Below are 23,768 nucleotides of genomic sequence, written 5' to 3' on the forward strand. Positions count from 1 at the left end.
CACATAGTTGTCAGGTGGTCTCCTATCCAGGCAGCTAACATGGCCAGATCTGCTTGGCTTACACAGCTGTAACATCTTGTGCCTTCACGCCATTATCCAGGCCTGTGTAAATCAGAGACGCGGTGCGATATTAATGGAGCTAAAGTAGCAGCATCAGCAATATTAACTAATTTCCTCATTTGCATCTGAGGCATTTGTTTGGTAAAAGGATCATTAAGCATATGCAAACATTCCACGCACTACGTAAGTTCTTCAGGCTCTGGCAAATGATGAATGGGAAAATTAGAGGTTGCAGGAAAATGTAAATATCATCCTTTGTAAACCTGTCCCCTGGCAAGAATGAAATATTCTCCCTTTGAGCAATGAAGCATTCGTTATATTCTTTTCACATCAGTGAAGAATGCCCAAGACTATTTTACATACTTGATTTGTCCCTTTTACCTTTTTTTTTCCTGAGCACTCCTGTTGAATTGGGATTTGTCTGGGTTTTGTTGAACAAGCGCTCTAGCACTGCACTGCAGAAAGAAGTGCCATAACTCCAATTAACTCCCATGCTATAATCTCTTGAACAATTCTGGACCCGTCTCTTCATGTTTTTCATATTAACAGCCATGGGTCATTTGCCAAATGTTTGGTTAAATAATTGCACAGTGGATTAAACTGCAAGCTCACATCATGGTTGCTATTAAATAATTTATGTGTAACAGCAAACCTACCTGAGGAAAACTGGGGTCATTGGGCAATCCAATTAAATCTTAGCTCCAATGGGAAAAGCTTCCCTCCAGTTCTCACTGGAGATAAAAGGATCTGCAACAGATCACAACATTCATCAAGACTACATTTTCATTTACTGGCTTTCTCTCTGTGGAATAACTGCTTAAGGTCAGTGAAATCACTGTGTTTTATCAAGGGCCAGATTTGTCCATACATTGTGAGAACAACCCAGACAACTTCATAGGACTGGTGGTATGAAAACTCTGTCTTTTATGATGTGGACAGTGTTGCCAGATCTGACAGAGTGCCAGAAAACATATGAACATGTACACATGTCTTACATGTGGGAAAGCTAACTTTTAAAGAATGTTTCCTGGAGAAAGCAGTACAGTGGTACCTTGGGTTACATACGCTTCAGGTTACAGACGCTTCAGGTTACAGACTCCACTAACCCAGAAATATTACATCAGGCTAAGAACTTTGCTTCAGGATGAGAACAGAAAACTTGCACCGGCGGCGCAGCAGCAGCAGGAGGCCCCATTAGCTAAAGTGGTGCTTTAGGTTAAGAACAGTTTCAGGTTAAGAACGGATCTCCAGAACAAATTATGTACTTAACCCAAGCTACCACTATATGCACAAATGTGGAATAACATTAGCTTGGATAACCTGTGAGCCTAGGGCTTGCCGATCGAAAGGTCAGCGGTTCGAATCCCCATGACGGGGTGAGCTCCCATTGCTCGGTCCCAGCTCCTGCCAACCTAGCAGTTCAAAAGCATGTCAGAGTACAAGTAGATAAATAGCTACCACTCTGGCAGGAAGGTAAACGGCATTTCTGTGTGCTGCTCTGGTTTTGCCAGAAGCTGGCTTTGCCATAGTGGCCAGAAAAACCGTCTGCGGACAAACACCGGCTCCTTTGGCCAGTAAAGTGAGATGAGCACCGCAACACCAGAGTCATTCAAGACTAGACTTAACTGTCAGGGGTCCTTTACCTTTTAATATTACTGAGCCACTTTTAGGGAGCTGACAATAATCACACTATTGCAGAAATTCAGGTGTTTATTTATAAAAAGATTTAAAGGCAAGAATAAGCCAGTATGAAATTATTTGGAAGAAACGAAATGGCTTTGTTGTCACTACAGACTAGAAAAGGATAATAATGCATGTATTACCTGGACCAAACTTAGTTACTAAAGCAGAGATAGAGGTTTCCTCCTGGAGCAAGTAACAGTTTGGGACAGGAGTGTGTGAGATATATTGGGACTATTGTGCAGAGGGAAAGGGTTAATCCATTCATGCCATGATACTGACAGGGAACAGGGCTGTCATTGTTTGCTTAAAAAGAAATGAAACAAACAAATGCAAAACAATGTTTTGATGTAACCTCAAATGTGAACAAATTTCATTACTTTTCAGAAACCTCATTTGCCACAGACTGTATCTGCTCCAAGATGCTTGTTAAAATGGCTTTGCAATAGTGAGGGAACTGTAGATGATTACTTTGCAAAAGCATTATGAATCAGTGGTAGAGCACTTGTGTGGGGGAGGATTCCCCTCCCCAAGTGTTCTCCAAAGATGCACTTGAAAATGCTAACTTAATTCCAAATCAAGTTGAGAGGAGTGTGCTCATCACTGAGCCGAAGTGTTTGGGCGGGTGATTGATGGGTGCAGGCAGTGCTTTGACACCTCAATATTGCATGTGGCTAGCAGAATTGCACGGCACCAAATCAGCCAAGAGTAGTCCTGTTCTGGCTTGATCTGAACAGATTTTTACCTTATGAAAATACTTAACTGTGATTACTGTCTCGATGTCTGCTTAATGGTTGGGTGTCCATCCTGTGCCATACCACTCTCGGGTTCATTTTTGAGCTTCTTCCACCAGACACTAATTAATGGGAAGGCTTTTCATAATGTGGTTCCCAAGTTACTATATTCCAATAGCGAACTCTCGTTATTTGTTTCCATTAAGACAGAATACAAAACACCCTCAGCATTCAAGAATCCTGTGTACTTTTGTCATTTTGACACTTTCTCTGTTTCATTTACTTGGTCCCTTCATTTGGTCAGTTCTGAACAGGACTCTGGCAGATTTAGAACCATGTGCTTTATTACAGATTCCTGATTTTGATTCAGCACTTCACTTTGTGAGCTGCACAAATGAAACCATAGTATATTAAGTTCCCATTTTGACCTCCATCCCCTCCCATAAGCTACTTCATTTTGCCAATGAGCTTTTTCACACATAGCACCAAAATTCAGTTTGATGCTATGTGAAAAAGCCTTATGCTGCCTCCTCCCATCTTTAAACCCTCCCCAAGTTTGACCAATTGCTTTTCAACAGAGGGCAGTCCAGTGGTGATACCTATTTAGGCATCTTATCTGTTCTCTCTCTCTCTCTCTCTCTCTCTCTCTCTCTGTGTGTGTGTGTGTATGTGTGTGTGATTCTGGGTCCCAAAGTGATATACATAAAGCAGCTTGCCCTAGACAAAAAAAAAAAAATGAGTAGTTGTGGCACAGATATAAGCACAGTAACAAGCAAAGGTTGGTCCATTAGGGCAAATGGGTCCCCACCAATCTTAGCCTGCCTTCAACCAGCTCCCACCTGCCTGTCTTCTTCCTTGTATCCTGTTTCAGGGCTTCCTCTTCCTTAGTGTTGCTCCTTGCAGAACACAGCCCAGGGAAAGATAGGGACAAAACCAGAATTAGCTGACTCTGCCTGTCATTGGCTCTGGCGCTACCTGCTGTTGATCTCTGCCCAATTTGTCCCACTGGGCACCAGCTACCACTGATAGTAACTCAGGAAGCTGTCTAAGTCAGACCAGTAATCCATGTAGCTTAGTACTGCCAACACTGAGTGGCAGAAGCTCTGCAGGGTGTCAGACCAGATGGGAACCTTTTTTTAGCTCTACTAGGAGATGTCAAGGATTGAACTTTGGGCCTTTTCCAGACAAGGAACATATCATTTTCAGCATGCAGAAATAAGCAAATTGATTTCTTGCATCATCTAATGAGCTTCAGCAGTCCGATAATTAAGTATCATGTTGGCTTAGTTCTTTACATTGCTTTTTTCTTTTGTCCTCTCCAAGCTGCTGTGAGCTATAGATCTTCTGTTGCTTTCGTCTGTACCTGCCTAGACTTTGCTTCTGGGTAGCATTCTATTTCATGACAGCACATGCCATTATTACAGGACACTTGTGTCTTAGAGGGACAAGGAGATGATATACATCTTTCAGTCCCATTTTTTCCTACAAGAGCATTTTCAGACAGGACTATACAAAAGTTTAAAATTGAACTGCACTAAGTCGGTCATCTATAGGGGTTCTCAAACATTCTGTCCTCAGGCCCCACCTCGGGATGACTGTAAATTACTGAGGCTCACTAGTCACAAAATGGCATCATAGTTTGGCATAATTGACTGCAACCTAGTGACATCATGTTATAATGATATCTAATCCCCCTTTTAGCAATTTCTAGGCATTTCACGCAGGGATTTCCTTGTAGCTTGGAGTTTACTTTTCCTCAAGTACAGACTTTGGCTCTGGAAATACTGTGACTCTGCTTTACTATTTCAGTAAGAATTTGCTGATTCAATGCCTCTAAGTGAAGCATCTTAAGGGGAAGGGTATGATGCAAATGTCATCAATTGGCCACTGATGGAAGGAGAATTCTGAACTAGATGGACCCTTGGTTTGATCCAGCAAAGCAGTTTTTATGTTCTTAGCTCAAATCTGCTCAAACTAATGAGAGGATTTAGAGTTTGCACAGCACAGCTTGTATCTTAATGCAGCTGAAACCTTGTATTTTTAAAAAGTGGTAATGGTACCCTTTTTTTTGTTTTTCATGCATCTCTTCTTTCAAAATCACTTTGGTCCATAGGAAATTGCTCCTCACATTCCCTAAGCATACATGGTTATGTGGGGACTTCATTAAACTTTACAAGATAAATAATATTTTTAAAACAATGATTTCATGAGAAGTGGTTTTCCAGTGTTTCAGTTTATTGTGACAGCTGAGAAAAGGGCAGGCAGTTAGATGAGAACTGTAGATGGGGCTGATTTTCCTTAAAGAATTAATCTTTGCAGCCCCCCTCCCCATATTTGAGTGATTCCTTAGTTGGCTCTGGAACATAGTTCATTCACTGATATTCCCACACAGTTGCCAATCTCATCATTGTCTGGTTCTTTTCTTCTCAAGAGATTCAGAAATTGGTACTAAGCGTTGGTCTCTGCTTACTCCTGCTGTTGCCCAATTGAATAATCTCTTCCCATGCCTCAGGCAAATAATAGTGATGGATGGCTAAAGCAGGCCACTGAGGGATACTTTGTACAACTACTGCTGTGCTGTCCTTGTGGCTTAACTGAATTTTATGGTTACCTGAATTTTTCCTCATAAGCACAAAATACAATTTTGCAGTCTGCCTAGTATGGATTGAGCAGCATGGTGTGCCACCTTAAATATGACACTCTTATTTTTCTTCCCAGATTTTCTTCCCAACACTTGAAGAGAATTGGCCACCTGACTAATTCATTGGCCATGTTCACTTATAAGGATAAACCAGATTTTCTCCTTTCTTGTGGTTTAGCTAGTGCACACTGCCTGGTCGCTTCTCCTTCCTCTCTTGGTGCAAGTGGGAATAGTAATCCTGGAAGTAGGGATGGAAAGAGCCATCAGTTTTGGTTCTGTCCGTTTCTTGTGTCCCCCCCCCCATTAAATTCAGTTTTCCATATTTCTGCAGTGATTTGCAATTTATTTTTATGAAAACCCTTTTCTTCTGTTAGCTTCACTCTGGGTTCTGCGCAAGGCACAGATGGAGGGGAAGTAATGCAGAGAGAGGAATCACTGAGCATGTGCTGCAGCACACCATACTTCTTCCTCTCTCTTCTGCATCTGTGTCATCATCAGAGGCAGGGCAGCATGCTGTTTAATTGGTAAAGGTACCCTGACAATTAGGTCCAGTCGTGGTCGACTCTGGGGTTGCGGCGCTCATCTCGCTTTATTGGCTGAAGGAGCCAGCGTACAGCTTCCGAGTCATGTGGCCAGCATGACTAAGCCGCTTCTGGCGAGCCAGAGCAGTGCACGGAAATGCCGTTTACCTTCCCGCTGGAGCGGTACCTATTTATCTACTTGCACTTTGACGTGCTTTCGAACTGCTAGGTTGGCAGGAAGCATGCTGTTTACTGCCCCACTAACCTGCCACCCAGGCCACTTGCCACCCCTACCCTGCATCCAGGTAGTGGGTATTTATTGGAATTGGCTGCAACTTCTTCTGAGTGTACATTTGACAGCAAACAATGGAATATGTGAAAAGGGTGTAAGGCTGCTAATCCTAAGCAGGCTCAGCAGGAGGTGAGTTTTCTGCAGACTAAGCACTTCTCAAGTTGGGCTGTAGTTTAGGAATGATTGTTTATATAATACGTCTGAATATTTAGCTTGAAAAGACAAATAGTCCTTAATAGCTTCCAGCAAAGCAGGAGCAGCCGCTCTCAAATTGTGGAACATTAGCACAAGCAATGATAGAAGGCAGTACATCAAATGTACGTAGACAAGAGAACCCATCAGACATACTGTACTCTGACAGCTTTCTTTATTTTTATTTTTAGGTCAGTATCTACCAGGTAGCTGCTCTGAGAATAGAAATGGCATGATGCGGTGGATATTGCATGTTTTCCTCCCAAGTAAGTTATATATTGTTTTGAACACACCCCACCCTCCTGTAGGCATGTGCAAAAATATAGCCAATATATTTTTTTAACCACAAAGCAGAAATGTTGGAAGTAGGCTATACTTTTATGGTGTGATTAAGGAGATAATGAAACACTCAGTTGCTTTCTAAACTTGTTGGATATTTGCTGCCAGAATTCTGTAGCCTGGGCAAAACATTAGTGTCTCCTACATGATCTTTTAAAAAGCAGATCCTGAAGATTATTTGTTCTGTTATAGAATGATGCATTGTCTTGACTACATTTTAAATTAAGAAAAATACTTGCATTGGCTCAAATCCACTGTGGTTATTTCCAGGTTTCTGCCCATCATACCCTTTCCAAGGAACTCTGTTTCCTTCTTCTCCTGGTTGGTTTCCATCCATCCCAAACAGGCACTCAGTGTTACATGACTACTAAGCATGTTCTATCCTTACTGAACTATTCTAAGGGATTTCCCCGCCGCACCAATCGGGGTTGCCCTCCCCTTAAAAAACGTACTTCTGCAAATCTTGAATTTCCCACAATCCTGATGATGCCTCCTTCTTGTATGTGGATGGTGTTGGTTTGACTCATTCAGAAAATGAATTTTTACATGAAAATTAAATTGCACATGATTTCTTTGTGACCCATTTGAAGTAAAACGGTGAGCTCTGAGAATTGAATAATAAAGCTGGGGGAGGATAGACAGTATTTGGGTCTCGAGGGAATTGGTACAGAACTTAATTAAGTCTGAAATTTGGCCTCGAACTTTATCTGATCATAGTGCGGTTTCCATGGAGTTAAAAGGTAGAGAGGTTAAAACAGCCAGATGGAGAATGAATGAATATTTATTTAATGATCAAAAGATAGTAAATAAGGCTATAGAAACAATTGAAGAATACTTTAGGTGGAACTTAAATGGAGAAACTTCCATAGAGACGGTGTGGGACGCAGGAAAAGCGGTCATGAGGGGTTTTTTGATTCAGAAAAATAGCCAATTAAGAAAAGAAAAGGAAAAAAAGAAAGAGCAGATTTTAACACAGATTATGGAAAATGAAAGAAAATTAACTGTTAACCCTAGTGAAGAGAGTTTAAAACAGAACTTAAAAATATTACAAGCTAAATTTGCTACAATAATTAACCAAGAGATAGAGTGGAAAATTAAGAGGATGAATCAAAAGAACTTTGAGTCCGCAAATAAGATAGGGAAATATCTAGCGTGGCAGTTGAGAGAAAGGAAGAAGTTGAGTACGATCAGTAAAATAAAAGAAGGAGATATGATTATGGAAGAACCAAAAGAAATAAAAAGAATATTCCAAAGATATTATAAGGATTTGTATAAAAGAGGAGAGGAAACAGAACAAGAAATAGATCAATTTTTGCAAAAACACCATCTGGAACAAATTGTAGAAGATGAAAGAGCAGCACTAGATGAGATAATAACACAGGAAGAGATAAAAAAGGCTATCAAAAAGATGAAAGTTGGGAAGGCGCCGGGACCGGACGGCCTTCCGGCCAAATATTACAAAATATTAATTAACCAAATATCACCAGTGCTGGGAGAGGTTATGAACAATATATTGAGAGAAGGAAAGATACCTAATACCTGGAAGGAAGCCTATGTTACATTGATTCCTAAAAAAGAGGTGGACACTATGGAAGTAAAGAACTATAGGCCAATCTCATTATTAAATAATGATTATAAGCTATTTGCAGACATAATGGCGGAAAGATTAAAGAAGGTCTTGATTAATAAAATTCATGGTGACCAAACAGGATTTCTCCCAGGGAGACAATTACGGGATAATGTAAGGAATTTGATTGACATTATTGAATACTTGGACATGAAAATAGACAGAAAAGCTGCACTGGTTTTCATAGACGCCGAAAAGGCATTTGACAATGTTTCCTGGAACTTCCTAAAGAAGGTTTTGGAGAGGATGGGAATTGGCGAAAAATTTAGAAGAGGCATAGAAGCAATATACAAAGAACAGAAAGCAAAGCTGGTGATAAATAATAATACAACAGAATATTTTAACATTTATAAAGGGACCAGACAAGGTTGCCCCCTGTCCCCCTTATTATTTATTATAATTTTGGAAGTACTTAATAAGAGACTGAGGGAGGCAACAGAAGTGAAAGGAATTAGAGTAGGAAAGAAGGAATTCAAAATCAAAGCCTTCGCCGACGATATTGTTCTGACTTTGGAAGATCCACAAGATAGTGTAAAAGAAGCACTACAAAAAATTGAGGAATTTGGAGAGGTGGCAGGTTTTAAGGTAAATAAGAATAAAACTAAAATGCTGGTTAAAAATCTAACTAAGGAAGAAACGAAAGATCTAGAACAAAAAGTGGAAATCATGGTGGTGAAAAAAGTGAAATATTTGGGAGTGTGGATCACGGCAAAAAACATAAACCTATATAAAGATAATTATGAAGTTACATGGAAAAAAATAAAGAAAGATCTGGAAATATGGGGGAGGATGAAATTTTCCTTTTTAGGGAGGATAGCAGTGGTTAAAATGAATGTTTTGCCGAGGATGTTGTTTTTATTTCAAACTCTTCCAGTTATTAAAGGTTTAAAACAATGTAAAGAATGGCAGAGAACCCTGATGAAATTCATCTGGCAGGGGAAAAGACCAAGGATTAAAATGAAAATATTAACTGATAAAAAGGAAAGAGGAGGTTTTGCTCTCCCAGATTTGAGCCTATATTATGAAGCAGCGTGCCTACTTTGGCTAAAAGATTGGATAAAACTGGAGAACAGAGACCTATTGGATTTAGAAGGTTTCAATAATTGGTACGGGTGGCATGCATATCTCTGGTATGAGAAGGTGAAAGTCCACAGAGCTTTCTTAAATCATATTTTCAGGGGACCAATATATCAGGTCTGGGAAAGAAATAAGAACCTTCTTGAAAGAAAAACACCATGGTGGATCTCACCGGTAGAGGTCTTAACAATAAAAAAAACCAACATGGAAGGGAAGTTAGCCACTTACGAAGATTTGGTAAGAAAATCAGAACAAGGGCTTAAACTTAAACCGTATGAGGAAATAAAGGATCAATTCACCGGTTGGCTACAATATCATCAGGTGAATGATATGTTAAAGCAAGATAAAAGAAAAATGGGCTTTGAGGACAAGAAATCAAAATTCAATATAGAAATAATAGAAGGTAAAAACAAAACATTGTCTAAATTATATGACATATTACTGGAATGGCATACAAAAGACGAGGAAGTCAAAGAGGCAATGATTAAATGGGCAATTGACTTCGGCTATAACATCAAGTTTGAAAAGTGGTTGAAATTGTGGAATAGAGATATTAAATTTACGGCCTGTACGAGTTTGAGAGAAAATGTTTGGAAAATGCTCTATAGATGGTATCTTACGCCGGCAAAATTGGCTAAAATCTATAGATCAGAAAATAAGACATGCTGGAAATGTGGTGAAGTGGAGGGAGACCTCTACCATATGTGGTGGCAATGCAACAAGGTGAAGGTTTTTTGGGAAGCAATTTATAATGAACTTAAAAAAGTTTTTAAATATACTTTCCCCAAAAGACCTGAGGCCTTTTTGCTGGGAATTATGGGTAAGGAAATAAAAAATGAAGATAAAAAAATATTTCTCTATGCCACCACAGCCGCAAGAATTATGCTGGCACAAAACTGGAAAACAGAAACTATACCTAACGTAAGTGACCGGCAGGTCAAAATGATTAACTATGCCGAGCTAGATAGATTAACAGGCAGAATACGAGACCAAGACGACCAGAAATTTCAAAAAAATTGGAGTAAATTTTGGAAATATATTGGAACGGATATATAGGAGGAACTGGCGGTATTAGAAAAACTTTATCAGCTAATAATTATAAACTTTAATAAACTAATTACGCAACCCGGGATTTATTTGATACTTACCAAAAGGGTGAAGGGAAGTCAAAGGTTAAGTAGAGCCTAATGTTTATATTATTTTTTTGTATGATTGTACACTTACTTTTTGTATAGCATGAAATTAGGATGAATAATTTATGTTAAAATGTTTATTTTTGCATTTGTTTGTCCTTTTTTCTTTTTTCTTTTACAAATTCTGAATAAAAATTTACTTGCAAAAAAAAAAAGAGAATTGAATAATAAGTGTGGCACTTTGGTGTAAGGGCATTCTCTTGCAAATATGCTAAACTGAGTTAGGACAACATCATATAATAATAAAAAAGATCGTATTTCAACCAGTTTCTTTCAGTTAGGCACAGTATGTATTTAGCTGTTTTAGGGAAGGGCCTTGGTTCAGTTACAGAGGACATGTTTTGTAAGCAAATAATAATAATATTAATTTATTATTTATACCCCACCCAACTGGCTGGGTTTCCCCAGCCACTCTGGGCGGCTTCCAACTGAAAACAATACAGCATCAAGCAAAAGGTCCTAGGTTCAGTCCCTGGTATCTCCGGGAAAGACTAGGAAAGTTTCCTATCTTGAAAGCTTCTGCCAGTCAGTGCTGTAGACAATAATGAGCTAGACGGAACAATAGTCTAATAGTCCTATGTCTCTCCCGGCCTTACCTGGAGATGCCAGGGATTGGACCTAGGACCTTCCGCATGCAAAGCACATGCACTAGCATTGAGCTATGGCCCAGGTTTGATGGTTTGCTTCACCTTAAGATACCATTATTACAAAGCCAACCACAAACCATGGTTCAAGGCTGGGCAGCAATCCACACTTGGTTGGGGCAAAAGAAACAATCATCCTTGATTCAGAAAGAATATTAAGCCAACCTCTTGCTTGTGTAAAGAGGGTTCTCTGGCTGTGTGTGCTGGTACACATTGTGGATTAATCAAGCTTAGTGTGGCATGTGAACATTTTATGCTCCCTGTCTCCAGCACACTCAAGAAAATTGTGCTTTCTGTGTTCTAAAATGTTTCCTCTAAGAATAAAATAGATTAAACCAGATGTTTCAGAACTCCAGTATCCATGTGGGACTGCACACACACACACACACACACACACACACACACACACACCACTTTTCATTTCATCTGGTTCTCGAATAAAAACATACAAAATTCAGAACATGAATAAAACATCAGAACAGCATCCATGGTGAAAAGGCTTCCTGAATTAATTTTCTTTTCACCTGGCATCTGAAACTTAGTAGGGACCATGCCTGCCTGCTTTCTAATGGGAGGAAGTTCTGTAGTGTTGGGTGCACTACACTGATTGCATGACTCAGTAGCATAAGTTGTGTTTCTGGTCCGTGGGGGACAACTAATAGTGTTCCCCCAAATAATCTCAATGACTGAGCTGGGACATACCAGGCAAGTACCTTCAGCCTAGTCCAGTAGCAGATGGGAAGTCACTTCAGTTCTTTTGATGGTATCATGTGTTGGTGGTAACCACATGGAGTGCATTGCAGTAATCCAGTATTGAGATTCCCAGTTCATGGACTACAGTAGTAAGGTATATAAAGTAAGTGGAATCAGGAGAGATGCATATCCTACTGCAACTCCATCATCTTTGTTAGTATAGTAATAAATCTACTTTTGTCAGCTCAGAGCTAGTTCTGTAATACCAGTAAGGGGAAAGTCTCCTTCGTTGTTCCATTGAAATGATAGCTTGTGTACAGTTAAGAATTCTCCATATTTTAGTTGTACATAGGTATCTGTAGTTGGTTTCTTTCTGGTGATTTTTTAAGGGTATTTGATCTTTGCAATCAGTTTGAGAGAGAACTCAAGATGAAGATGTTATGCTGAGTGGTTGTTATCCTAAAGAGACTTCACATCAGTTTGAACAAATAATAATTTTAGGATATTTGGCTTAGTAAAATTAAGCTCTTCTCTCTCTCTTTTTACAATCAATTGTTGGATTTTCGTTTTTACTTAATAAGCAAGAATTGTTCCATTTAACACACAATAAATGACACAGAAATGAGCAGGAAGCAGCTAATGCAGACTAATAGAGAAAGGTTTATAAGTGCACATAGCCCCTCTTAGAGTTCAGATGAATGTGCCAGGATTTTCAGTTGAGACTTAGCACAAACAAATCATCACCCCTAATCCAACAGGAGAATATGTACATGCAAAACGGGTGCTTTATGTGTGTTCCCTGGGCTGGGAAGTCTGATCCAGAAGATTGCATTGGAACAGCTCCAGACAGATTGTTTGCAATCACAGCAATCATTTGTTCAGGGAAGAGAGTGATGCTGTCTGGCAAAATACCAAGAATAAGAGTGTTTGCCTGTATGAATGCAGGTGACTATTTTACCAAGTGGTAACTTCCCATGAGCTGACTGGCTGTTTGGCATTGTCTCTGAACCTGCGTGGGTGACCAGACGACTTCTTGACTAATGGCCTCATCTAGCCAGACATAGTAAGACATGCATTACAACATATTAATAGAAGATGTATGATAACGTGGTAATTGTGTCTACTCAATGTAGTATTCTGCCAAGTAGTAAAGAGAATTTCATTACACTCTTGTGCATGATCAGAAATCTGGGGAAATAGAGTAAAACTGACATGATGATACCATTGACCAAAATTTTGTAGTGTTAGAGAACACACACCAGGGGTAATTTGGCTACAGTGGTACCGCCAGTTATTAACTTAATTTGTTCTGGAGGTCCGTTCTTAACCTGAAACCGTTCTTAACACAAGGCGCGCTTTCGCTAGTGGGGCCTCCTGGTGCTGCCACACTGCTGGTGTGCAACTTCCGCTCACTTCCTGCAGCAAAATTTGCTACCAGGAACATCTACTTCCGGGTTAGCAGAGCTCATTACCCGAAGCGTTCATAAGGAGGATGGTACATAACCCGAGGTTCCACTGTATTTATATGGACTGAGATGACTGTTTTACTGTGGCTTCATGCACACCCTTGTAAGAATTTTACCAGTTGCTAAATTGTATTCACACTGAGTCATGTGCCTTAAATAAATTACTATTTACACTGTAATCCCAGCCTTTCTCCTAGGAACTCAGGGTAGTTTGCAATATGTTTTAGAGGCAGCGTCCTCTCATTATATAGTAGCTGGGTATTTATACCCCAGATGGGTGGGGTATGAATAAATTATTATTATTATTATTATTATTATTATTATTATTATTATTATTATTATTGCAACAAAAACCCTGTGAGGTTGATCAAGCTGAAATAGTGTGACTAGATCATCCAGAGAGCATTCACACCAATATCTATCCAGTTCTAGTCTGGCACTGTAACCATTAAATCACACTAGCTTTCAAGTCAAATAAGCAGCAGTTAAGCAGGCAAGGTAGAGCAGGTAGCAGGTAAGAACAGGAATTGGGTTTTATTTAATATTAGCAGAAATCCCAGGAAAGAAATGCGAGGTGTGCGTAATCTTAAGAGTGCAGGTAAGAGAGGAGGGAACTGCAGTGCCATGGGATTTTACCACATAGCTTTGCAAAGAGATCAACCTCAAGAGTCAGTGAGTCTGAACAGCAACCAGCCTTGAGATTTTCATCTTAGACAAGTGAGTTCTATAAAGACATGCTTACACAATTCCCCAATGCTATTGAGTTGTGGTGTCAGCCTTTCACTACTGTAACAGTTTCCCTCATATAATGATAGTTGGTTTTCCTATTGGGCCTTGGAGCTTGAAAATGTTTGTTTGTTTGTTTGTTTGTTTATGTATTCATATGTATCCCATCCTTCCTCCAAAGACATGCTTCTGCCGCTCCCCATTTTATCCTCACAACAACCCTGTGAGGCTGAGAGACTGGGCCTGGTGCAAGGTCACCCAAATGAGTTTCATGTTTGAGTGGGGATTTCAGCACTGGTCTCCCAGTTAGAAGTTCCTTGAATCAGGTGACACACCTCTCCCCAAAGCCTGGCACTTTCTGTCATGAGAGTGAATATTTACCTCTGAAAGCCCATGATAGTATGAGTATCTGGTTATATATCTCATTCCAACCAAAAGACTAGATTAACAATTGCTCTGTGTAGAACATGCTCCTCTCTGTTTCAGGAGACTTGTTCCAAATTGGTTGCTGACAATATCGAAATGTTTAAAGGTCAAGCATTCTCTGGCTAGGTGGAGTCTTTGAAAGCTAGTCTCCTCTGTGCAGAAGTTGTTTTGGTTCTGTGAAGAAGGAAAAGGTTTAGTCCAGAGTCTGTTGCCTTAAATGGGGTTGTGTTAGATTCGTGACTTCTCTTGAAGACAATCCCTTCTTCTGACAAATGGTCCCAATCAATAATAATTCCACTATTTCACAATCTTACACATGCTCTGGTTTTAACTTTCTCCTTTTTGTGGTAAGATGACTTTGCTTTAAGTTCCAGAGTCTTCATCTGAGCATGCTATCTATTTATATCTCTCTGAAGATTATTAAAACAACCAGATATATGAAATGCCCTGGTGCGTGTTCCTGGAATTAATTTTCCTGGAGTGTCGCAAATAACATTTTAAGCAACTTGGATAATGAGGGTGTGTTGTTTTCCCCATTCCACTGGAATGAAAACAGTGATAAATTCAAAGCCTTTGTTTCATGCTAAATATTTTGCAAGGATAGTTGTCATTTGGAAGGTAGTGCCAACATGGATTTTTTTGCATCACTTCTTAAAATTGAATGTTCATAAGTATTTTCATCAGCACTGGCACTAAAAATGCTTTGGAAAAAATGAACCCTGTTTTCCTCCTTCCTGGTTCATGAAACTTGATAGGGGTTTGCTTTCAAAATAAGACAAAGGGAACTCTTAGAAAACAAAGTTACAAACTGACACGGAAATGCAGAGAATTCGAGATTGGAAAAATGTGAAATGGAGAAACTGAAATTGACACATTCTCTTCTCCGTACTTCATAGGACTGGTATCCAAACAAGAGATATAAGCATGTGGTAGAGAACTTTGCACACAGCCAGACCTTTGATCCTTGGTTTTTCCAGCTACAGTTTCCACTGTTGAAGAGGCAGGCAGCTTTTTAAACTGCACAGCAGCTTGTCTAGTTGTGGTTCAAATTGCTGCAGCGAAATTGGAAACGAAAGCTTGGGCTTTCTGCCTCTCTCCCCACCCCTGCCCCTGCCACCATGTACATACAACCTCTTTTGTATCTTGTTCATTAGATAGGGAGGTTGCAAATAGAGAGACTGTCCTATCAGATTCTGCTTCATCTGGAAAAACAAAGCTGGCTTCAGATGTGTTCTGATATTTGCATCTGTTCCCTCAATGGGGTGATATCATTAATACAGACGTGCAGATGATGCAGCGTTGGAGCTGGATCAAAATGATTTCATACACAATATGGTTCACTGCAAGTTCATTTGAAACATTAGCATTTGGGCTTTGACTAGTGTCTAAACCACTTCACTCTGCTTTGATCTTTTATAACAGTTTTTGTCTGCTTGTAGCTGATTATCTTTTTATTCTGCCACAGAATGGAAGAGGGGTCTGGTGGGAGGGAGCTAGAACAGTAGCTAGGCACTACTAGGCTTCCAGAATGGGTTCTCCCTTTTTAAAAGAAGCCTAGCTGTTAGCCACTTAACCTTCGTGAGAATAAATGTCTTCTCTATTAGATAGCTTGTGAAATTCCATATCCAAGCCACATTGTAACACATAAGTATTGCGCAGGTGCCTGGGAGATTGCCTAGCTTTATCTGCAAGGTTGCCTCGGGAAGTTCAGAGAAGATTGGTAGCACTCAATGTTCCACCAATTTTACGCACGCCACGCTGGCCTTTTCTGCATCGCTGTAGAAATAAATCAATAAGGAAGGGATTGTCTGTTAGGGCCATATCATTAGCATAATTAATGTTGCATATATTGGCTTAATTGGCATCAGACATAGAGCAGCATTGTGCATCTGCAATATGCAAAGTGCAGATGGTGCTTCTCATACTGATTGCTTTGGGGAACATCACTAGGAAATTGTTTGTAGTGACTTAAAAAATGTGACCAGACCTTGTGACTGTTTTGTTTCTTCACTGGGAAACAGCTCCTGACACACACACACACCCCGCAAAAAAATGTGCATTAACAATGGGTTGGATCCAGAGTAACCTGTTAGTTAACTGAAGTTCCATTGATTTCATTGGAAACAAAGTTCAACTAGCTTACTTTGAAACTAATGCCCTTTTGTTCCTCCAGCCTGTTACATGTTACTTTGGTGGGAATCAGTGTTGCCCTTTTGCTCCCCATCTCACTTGCCAATGGTGCAGTTCGAAACACATTTTGAAGCCAGTACTTACAATGAGAGATCCTTTGTACATTTATAAATAGTTTTTAAGCAGTCCTGCCTTTCTTCAGGGCCACTCACATTGGCTACTTGTGCTTGGAGTAACAAAGTTCAGTGCAACTGGAAGACAGTATGAACCAGCATTTGATATGACCCCCTCTCTATTCAGAAGCAAGCCCTATTGAATCCATTGGTGCTTACTCCCACGTAATAGGTGTTAGGAATGCAGCTTTGCTTAGTCACGCTTTTCTTTTATTGAAATCATTGGGACTAAATCATAGTTTAGGGTGTATTCAACTAAGTCACACTCAAGCATATAGCCACAGATTTCAAGTTATCTAATCTGAGTGTGATTTAGTTGGATACAACTGTATATCTGGATTCAACTTGTGATACTCAGAAACCAATGACTGAACTTCAAAGCAAGGGACATTCGTAGTTTATTTTTTTCTTCAGTGGGTGAAAGTGTGGCAGAAAGTGATGAAGGATAAATACAGATTTTTAGCAGTCCAAAATGAGATCAGCTAAATCAGCTTGTATTGCACATGATGTATCTATTACAAACTTGTTTCCTGAGCTAAGAAACTGATATAGTGCATGCATGTTCATATTGCAGCCAATTCACCTGGAAATAATCAAAAGAACCTTTGGGTACTCCCTTTGTGGTTTGCTCAATTTGCATCTTGTACTCTTGGCACCAGTACATATTCCAAAAGGTTTGGATCTTCACATTATGAGGAAGCATAAATTTAATTCAAGACTCCAAAAAGGGGGGCATGGAATTTCACTGGCATCAAAATATATAATTTCACTTTGGAAATGTCTCAACTCCCTCAACTGTTCCTCATATGGCTTGGTTTCCAGCCCCTTGATCATATTGGTTGCCCTCCTCTGCAAGATGACGAGGAACCATTAGTGAGAATTAGTGAAATGAGATTCATCTGACATGACTTGGTTTCGAGAAACCCATGCTGGGTCTAAGTATTCACAGCATCCTTTTCTAAGTGCTCACAGACCAACTACAGGCAACAACTGATTAATGCGTGTCTGAAAAACATGGGATTGAGCACGCACACATGGCACTAAACTTGGAAGTGACCTGAAAAGTCACTCGACACATCACAAAAAGGGTGGAATGGGGGTGGGGGGTGGAACAGGGCAGGATGGGTGGGGCAACCTTATATGTGCACTGGGTCTAGAAATGGAACCCCCACACAAAATGGTTGTCAACTGTATTTCATTATGTGTTCTATGACCTTTCCTAGCATTGACATAAAGCTCACCAGTTGGTAGTTAACCTGAGTCTCCTCCCCACCCCCTCCCTTTTGAAGATGGGCAAAACTGCCTTGGTGGTCCCTTTGTGATCACAGGAAAGTTTTAAATAGAAGCTGCCATTTGTATCCTTCATGAATCATGCATTCATATCTCTCTCTCTCTGTATGTGTGTTACATTATTAATCTCTTTTCTTAGTAATTCAAGAGCTGCCACTAAATGCAAAACTAAAGTCAGCTTTTAAAATACCATGGTCTTTTTCTCTTCTCTCTTTCCCTGATATAAGCAGAAATAAAACTACTAGTTCATGTGCATATAAAGAATTATTTACTAAGATCCAAACAAATTAATAATAATAATAATATTTAGCATGATGAAATAAAGCTAGCAGCATGACTTCACTGCTGTTAGGTAAAAAATATTTTCTAGGATTGCTGCCGACATAGCAAGTATTTTATCTTCAGATTAATGATCAAAGTTTTTTTTTACTTGGCATATAGTATCGCTCTGGGGTAGCTGTACTGGAAGGCACAAAATAGGCTGCAGTCCTTACACATGTATCATAATGCTTACCTGCATTTTCACAACCAATAGGGAGGATGTTAATAAGAGAAAAAATAAAACTCTGGAAGGATCTTATCTGGAGTGTTTCTATATGACCAGTCACCACATTATCAGCAATGGTCATCACTATTGGGATATGGGGAAAGTGAGGGGCTTCCTGTGTTTTTGGACTACAATGCCCATCATCCCTGGCCACTGGTCGTGCTGGCTGAGGCTGATGGGATTGTAATCGAACAACACCTGAGGGCCCACGGTCACTTCATAATGCCCTCTCCAAATCTGCTCTGGAAGATTGGGGATGGGGAATCCCAGAACAGATTTTGGGGATGCACAAGGGAAGGAGAGTCTTGTTGCAGAAATCCTTTTGCTGATCGGATGGTTACTTAGCACTACATTGGATGCAAGCCATTTTACTCTTCCAGGTGAGCAGTTGCCCTTTCCAACTGAAATTCTCTCAGGGCTGAATTCACTCATTTATGTTCTTCAGCTGATTTCTAACATTTTGATGGCTCACAGGTGAATAGCCTCCACTTGAAAGCATCGCGTCTGGGTTGATATGAAATGTTGGACTATGAAATTTGATCTGCAGCACCTGATGTTCCAGTAACCACATGATGAATATCAATGGATGAACTGAACTTTCTTTATATCCTTTCCACATAATCAGGGTGACGCAACCACATTTTATCCTGGCATGATAAAATGAGTTGCCCTGGGACAGCAGAAATGAGAAGAGGCACACTCTGGCCCTCACTGCCTGTCCAAGGGACAACGGACAATAGGAGGTTTAGCCTCTAGGAAGGACACTACGGCAAGGGAAAGATCATTGAGATAGAGAAGGAGTAGCTGCAGGGAGTGTGCTTTGCCTTCTGGAAAGAACTTTGCCCAAATTGGCCATTGTCCTAGGAGTATAAAAGCAAAAGGAGCAATGCCCTGGCAACTGCTAGCAACCAGATGAACAAGACCTTTGAGCAGTTCTTTGCATTGCTTTGATGTATTGAAAACTGCTTTGGAGATCATTTGGTCAAAAGGCATGGTGTGAATTGGGTCAGGGTGAGGTGGTCCACCAGATGTTGCTTGGTTCTAGCTACTGTCTTTTCTGCCCGTTGCCCATGGCTGCTGGGGTTGGTGAGAGCTGGGAGTCCAATAACTACTGGTGCAGTGCATATGTTCCCCACGCACTAATATAATGCATTTTTGCATGTTATATATCTTCATTCTTATGCACATTCCCCCCATATGATTTTTGTGTGAACATTGGCTGGATAACTACGTCACAAAATTCAGATAAGTGTGTTTTTTTTCAAGGGATTGTTGTGCTTCAGAACACGAACATACACACACACACAGAGAGAGAGGGGGGGAGGGGGGGAGGGAGAGAGAGGAAAGTGTGAATTTGATAGATTTGTCTTTAAATGTGTCCTGAATTGAATTTCCTCCGGCCCTAGCTGTGATTAATATAACCTGTAGGTACAATAACACTGATTTACATAGACACATAGTGCAAAACACACTGAAGTGCTGTAATGTGAAAACCATGATTGTAGTAGTAAATTATTTACATGAAAATAAATATAATAAAGCACTTAAAACCAAGCCCAGTACAAGTAATTTGGTGTGGATATATAGCTTAGTGGTGATAAGGCCTTTTGCATGCAAAACTCTTGAATTCCATCCCTGCCATCTCCAGGCTGGGCAGAGGAAAGACCCTGGAGAGCTACTTCCCATCAGTGTTGAAAATGTTGTGCTCCTGTGATTGAATTTTCGATTCAGTCATTCATGCAAATGTTCAAATCTTCAGCCACAAACTTAAGAGCAGTTGTACATCAGATTAACAAAATGCAGCACACAAATATGTGAGATCCCACGAGGTGCCCTAAGACTAAGTCTCTCCTTCAAAGAAAACTGAATATTGCATTCTCTGGTTCACAATTGTAAGACAAGGAAGAAACAAAAGAGGGAAAAGGTTATGAATATAGTTCAATTGTATGCTTCCTTTAAAGAGTATGGAGAAAGCCATAAATCATGTTACGCAAAAATGGCACTTTTTTCTTTTTCTGTCAGTGTATAAGTAAATAAAATAAGAAACAATTAAGAATAATAAAACAAGGGGAAATTGCTGCTTTTACTTTAAGAAGGGAGTAAAAAAGAAGACTGGTGGGGACAGACTTCCAGATACCCTGAATGACTAGAGTTCATGGGTGCGGATGTTTGACAAATGAAAAATCTAATGCCTAATAAGAGTGAAGAAACAAACAAAAAGATAAAGTACAAGGGGTCTAGTTAATTCAGAATGTAAAAGCTGGGGTTTAAATTTAAAAGGCAAAATAATCCGAACACAGTCAAATAAATTATAGTGAGAACATAAATAAAGTCATATGCAAGACAAATAATGTTTGTGTGGGGAGAATTCTTAAGAGAAATCAATGGTTTACTGAAGATGTAGGAAGGCCAACAAACAAACCAGTAATCTAGAGATCCTAAAATTTGCTTGTTCATGTTCAAGATTAAAAACCTCTGTGGTCAATTTAGCCTTCCCACTGCACAAGTAAAAATTAATGAGTAAATCCTTACATTTCGGAAGGTGAGGAAAGTAACATGCAGTAGAAGACCCATTCAATATCATTTGCATTCAGTAACGTTAAGGGAAAGAATGTTGTTTAGTCGTTTAGTCGTGTCCGACTCTTCGTGATCCCATGGACCAGAGCACGCCAGGCACTCCTGTCTTCCACTGCCTCACGCAGTTTGGTCAGGCTCATGTTTGTAGCTTCGAGAACACTGTCCAACCATCTCGTCCTCTGTCGTTCCCTTCTCCTTGTGTCCTCCATCTTTCCCAGCATCAGGGTCTTTTCCAGGGAGTCTTCTCTTCTCATGAGGTGGCCAAAGTATTGGAGCCTCAGCTTCACAATCTGTCCTTCCAGTGAGCAAGGGAAAGAATAGGGGATGTTAAGTGTTAAGTACAGAGTGTGTATATTTGAAGCTTTATTGCCTGCTAGTACATGCACACTGAAACAATTAGTTTTAAAAGCATTAGTGTATTTGGGGGCCCAGCCTCCTAATATGCTGCTCTTTTGGGGAAAATATTTTGCTGCGGATACCCACTTATCCCTTCCCATTGTCCTCTTCAATATTTTTGGCAAATGAATTATTTATTGTAAAAAATCAAACAATGTTCCCCAAGTAACGTCTCTCAGCTGGGCCCCTGATTAATCAATGTGTCTATAAAACTATAATTAGCGACAATAAAAAAGAATTTTTCATTGTAATTTTCATTAATTTTGTTCTCTTGAAGAGCATTCCTATCCCTGAAATTTAGACTGGATATTTACCATATATTGGCAAAATCTAGTATGGTATGCATGTGCTAGATACTGACCCAATGCTGTTGAGCTGTGGTGTCAACCCTTTGCTACAGTAACAGTTTTCCTCATACAGTCATACCTCGGGTTGAATACGCTTCGAGTTGAGCACGTTCGAGTTGCGCTCCGCAGCAACCCAGAAGTAACGGAGTGCGTTACTTCCGGGTTTCGCTGCTTGCGCATGCGCACTCAAAATGACGTCACACGCATGCGCAGAAGTGGCAAAAAGTGACACGTGCGTGCACAGACGTGCCGTCGCTAGTTACGTTTACCTATAGATGCGAACGGGGCTCCGGAACAGATCCGATCGTATCTAGAGGTACCACTGTATATTGATAACTGGTTTGTCTATTGGGCCTTGGAGCTTGAGAATATTTATTTATTTGTTTATATATGCATATGTATCCCATCTTTCCTCCAAAGACATGCTTCTGCCCCTCCCCATTTTATCCTCACAACAACCCCATGACGCTGAGAAACTGGGCATGGCGCAAGGTCACCCAAGTGAGTTTCATGTTTGAGTGGGGATTTCAGCACTGGTCTCCCAGGTCCTAGTCCAGAACTCTTAAGTGCTATCATACACTGATGTATTCACTTTGTTGAACAGGGGCCCTGTGAATTGGTCGGGAATCATCTTATGCTGTACAATTGTTGGGCCTCAGTTTAGAATCGGGTGGTCCCTTGTTTGGGAGTTTAACGCATAACTGTGTTATGAAGGAAATTTTTTAAAATAGTGTTGAGCTGAGATTCACAGTTGGTATTTACCAGGAGCCACTGGTGGTTTTCAGGGACAAAATGCCAATCTAGTCAGTTTCTCTTCTTTGATATTAAAGAAAATATCCTTAGCCCATAGATTATGGGTACGTACAAATATGCCTGATTTCTCTGTAGGGTTGAGATAAGAAGAAATGAGTTCTGCTAATTTCTAGGTAAGACTGACTGAGCACAGGGCGGGCTAACTGGCCAGCCGGCCCATGCAAGAAAGAGACAGAGGACTTTGGTGTTCAAGCAAACTTTTTTTGCATTGACTGAGAAGCAAGACATAGGATAGCTGAGCTCATCGTACCTCAGGAAAACAACCTCTACCAAATCCTGTGTGTAGATTATTCTGGCAATGACTCGTGAGATGTGGTTTGCTAAAGGCTACCATTATCCATTGCTGAGTTCCAGTGTTTGGGAAGCGCGGCTCAGCACCCTCTCTGGATGACATTGCAAAGCAATGGTGGAGGCATAGAAGGCATGATCTAGTTCAGTATTGTGTGCACTGATTGGCAATTGGACTCCAAGGTTTGAGGCAGGAGACATTCCTATTCTATCTGAAGATGACAATTATTCTGCATTCAAAGCAGAATTCACCGAACAAACCCCACCAGTGGGAGGCCTGTGTAAGGACTTCTACTTTCTCAATGGAGCTTTCCCCCTTCTCCTCCCCATGTGTCCCCTGAAATTGGCTTGTGGGGGAGAGTCAGGAGAACCACCAGAACAGCCTGTGGAGGGCGGGGGGGTGGATTTTTCTGTTTAGCAAGCTGCGGTGCTTGTGGATAGGGAATGGTTGTAATAGCATGACATTGAATTCCACCCTTTAAATGTATGCCATGGTCAATCAGGAATTACTACAAAGCTGATTTGAACCTCACTGTTGAAAGCATAAAAGGCTGTTTCTGAAAGAGTAATCAATGTAAGAATGATAATGGCTTTGCTTAAAATCCTTATCTTGGCCATACTACCGTATTTTTCGCACCATAGGACGCACTTTTTCCCTCCTAAAAAGCAAGGGAAAATGTGTGTGCGTCCTATGGAGCGAATGCAGGGGGGGAGGCAGGCGGGAAAAGCCCTCAAGAGCCGCACGCAAGCTTCGTGCGCTCTTGCGGGCTTTTCTCTAGGAGGGAGAAGGGACTGACTGGCCGCATCAGTCCCTTCTCCCTCCTGGGGGAAAAGCCCCCAAGAGCGGCACCCTCTTTAAAGGCTGCGCGGCTCCTGCAGGCTTTTCTACGAGGTGG

At 40.5% G+C, this 23,768-nt stretch overlaps 1 protein-coding gene across 1 annotated transcript in view; it reads left to right on the plus strand.

Moving 5' to 3' along the window:
* Positions 1-23,768, plus strand: part of SULF2 (sulfatase 2) — a gene marked incomplete at its 3' end in the record, with an annotated part of 286,332 nt that overhangs the window by 11,065 nt on the left and 251,499 nt on the right. Inside the window, exon 2 of the mRNA XM_081196120.1 lies at positions 6,312-6,386. The remainder of the gene's footprint in view (positions 1-6,311; positions 6,387-23,768) is intronic.

The sequence above is a fragment of the Podarcis bocagei genome, assembly GCF_964188305.1.
Source record: "Podarcis bocagei genome assembly, chromosome: 5".
NCBI lineage: Eukaryota > Metazoa > Chordata > Lepidosauria > Squamata > Lacertidae > Podarcis > Podarcis bocagei.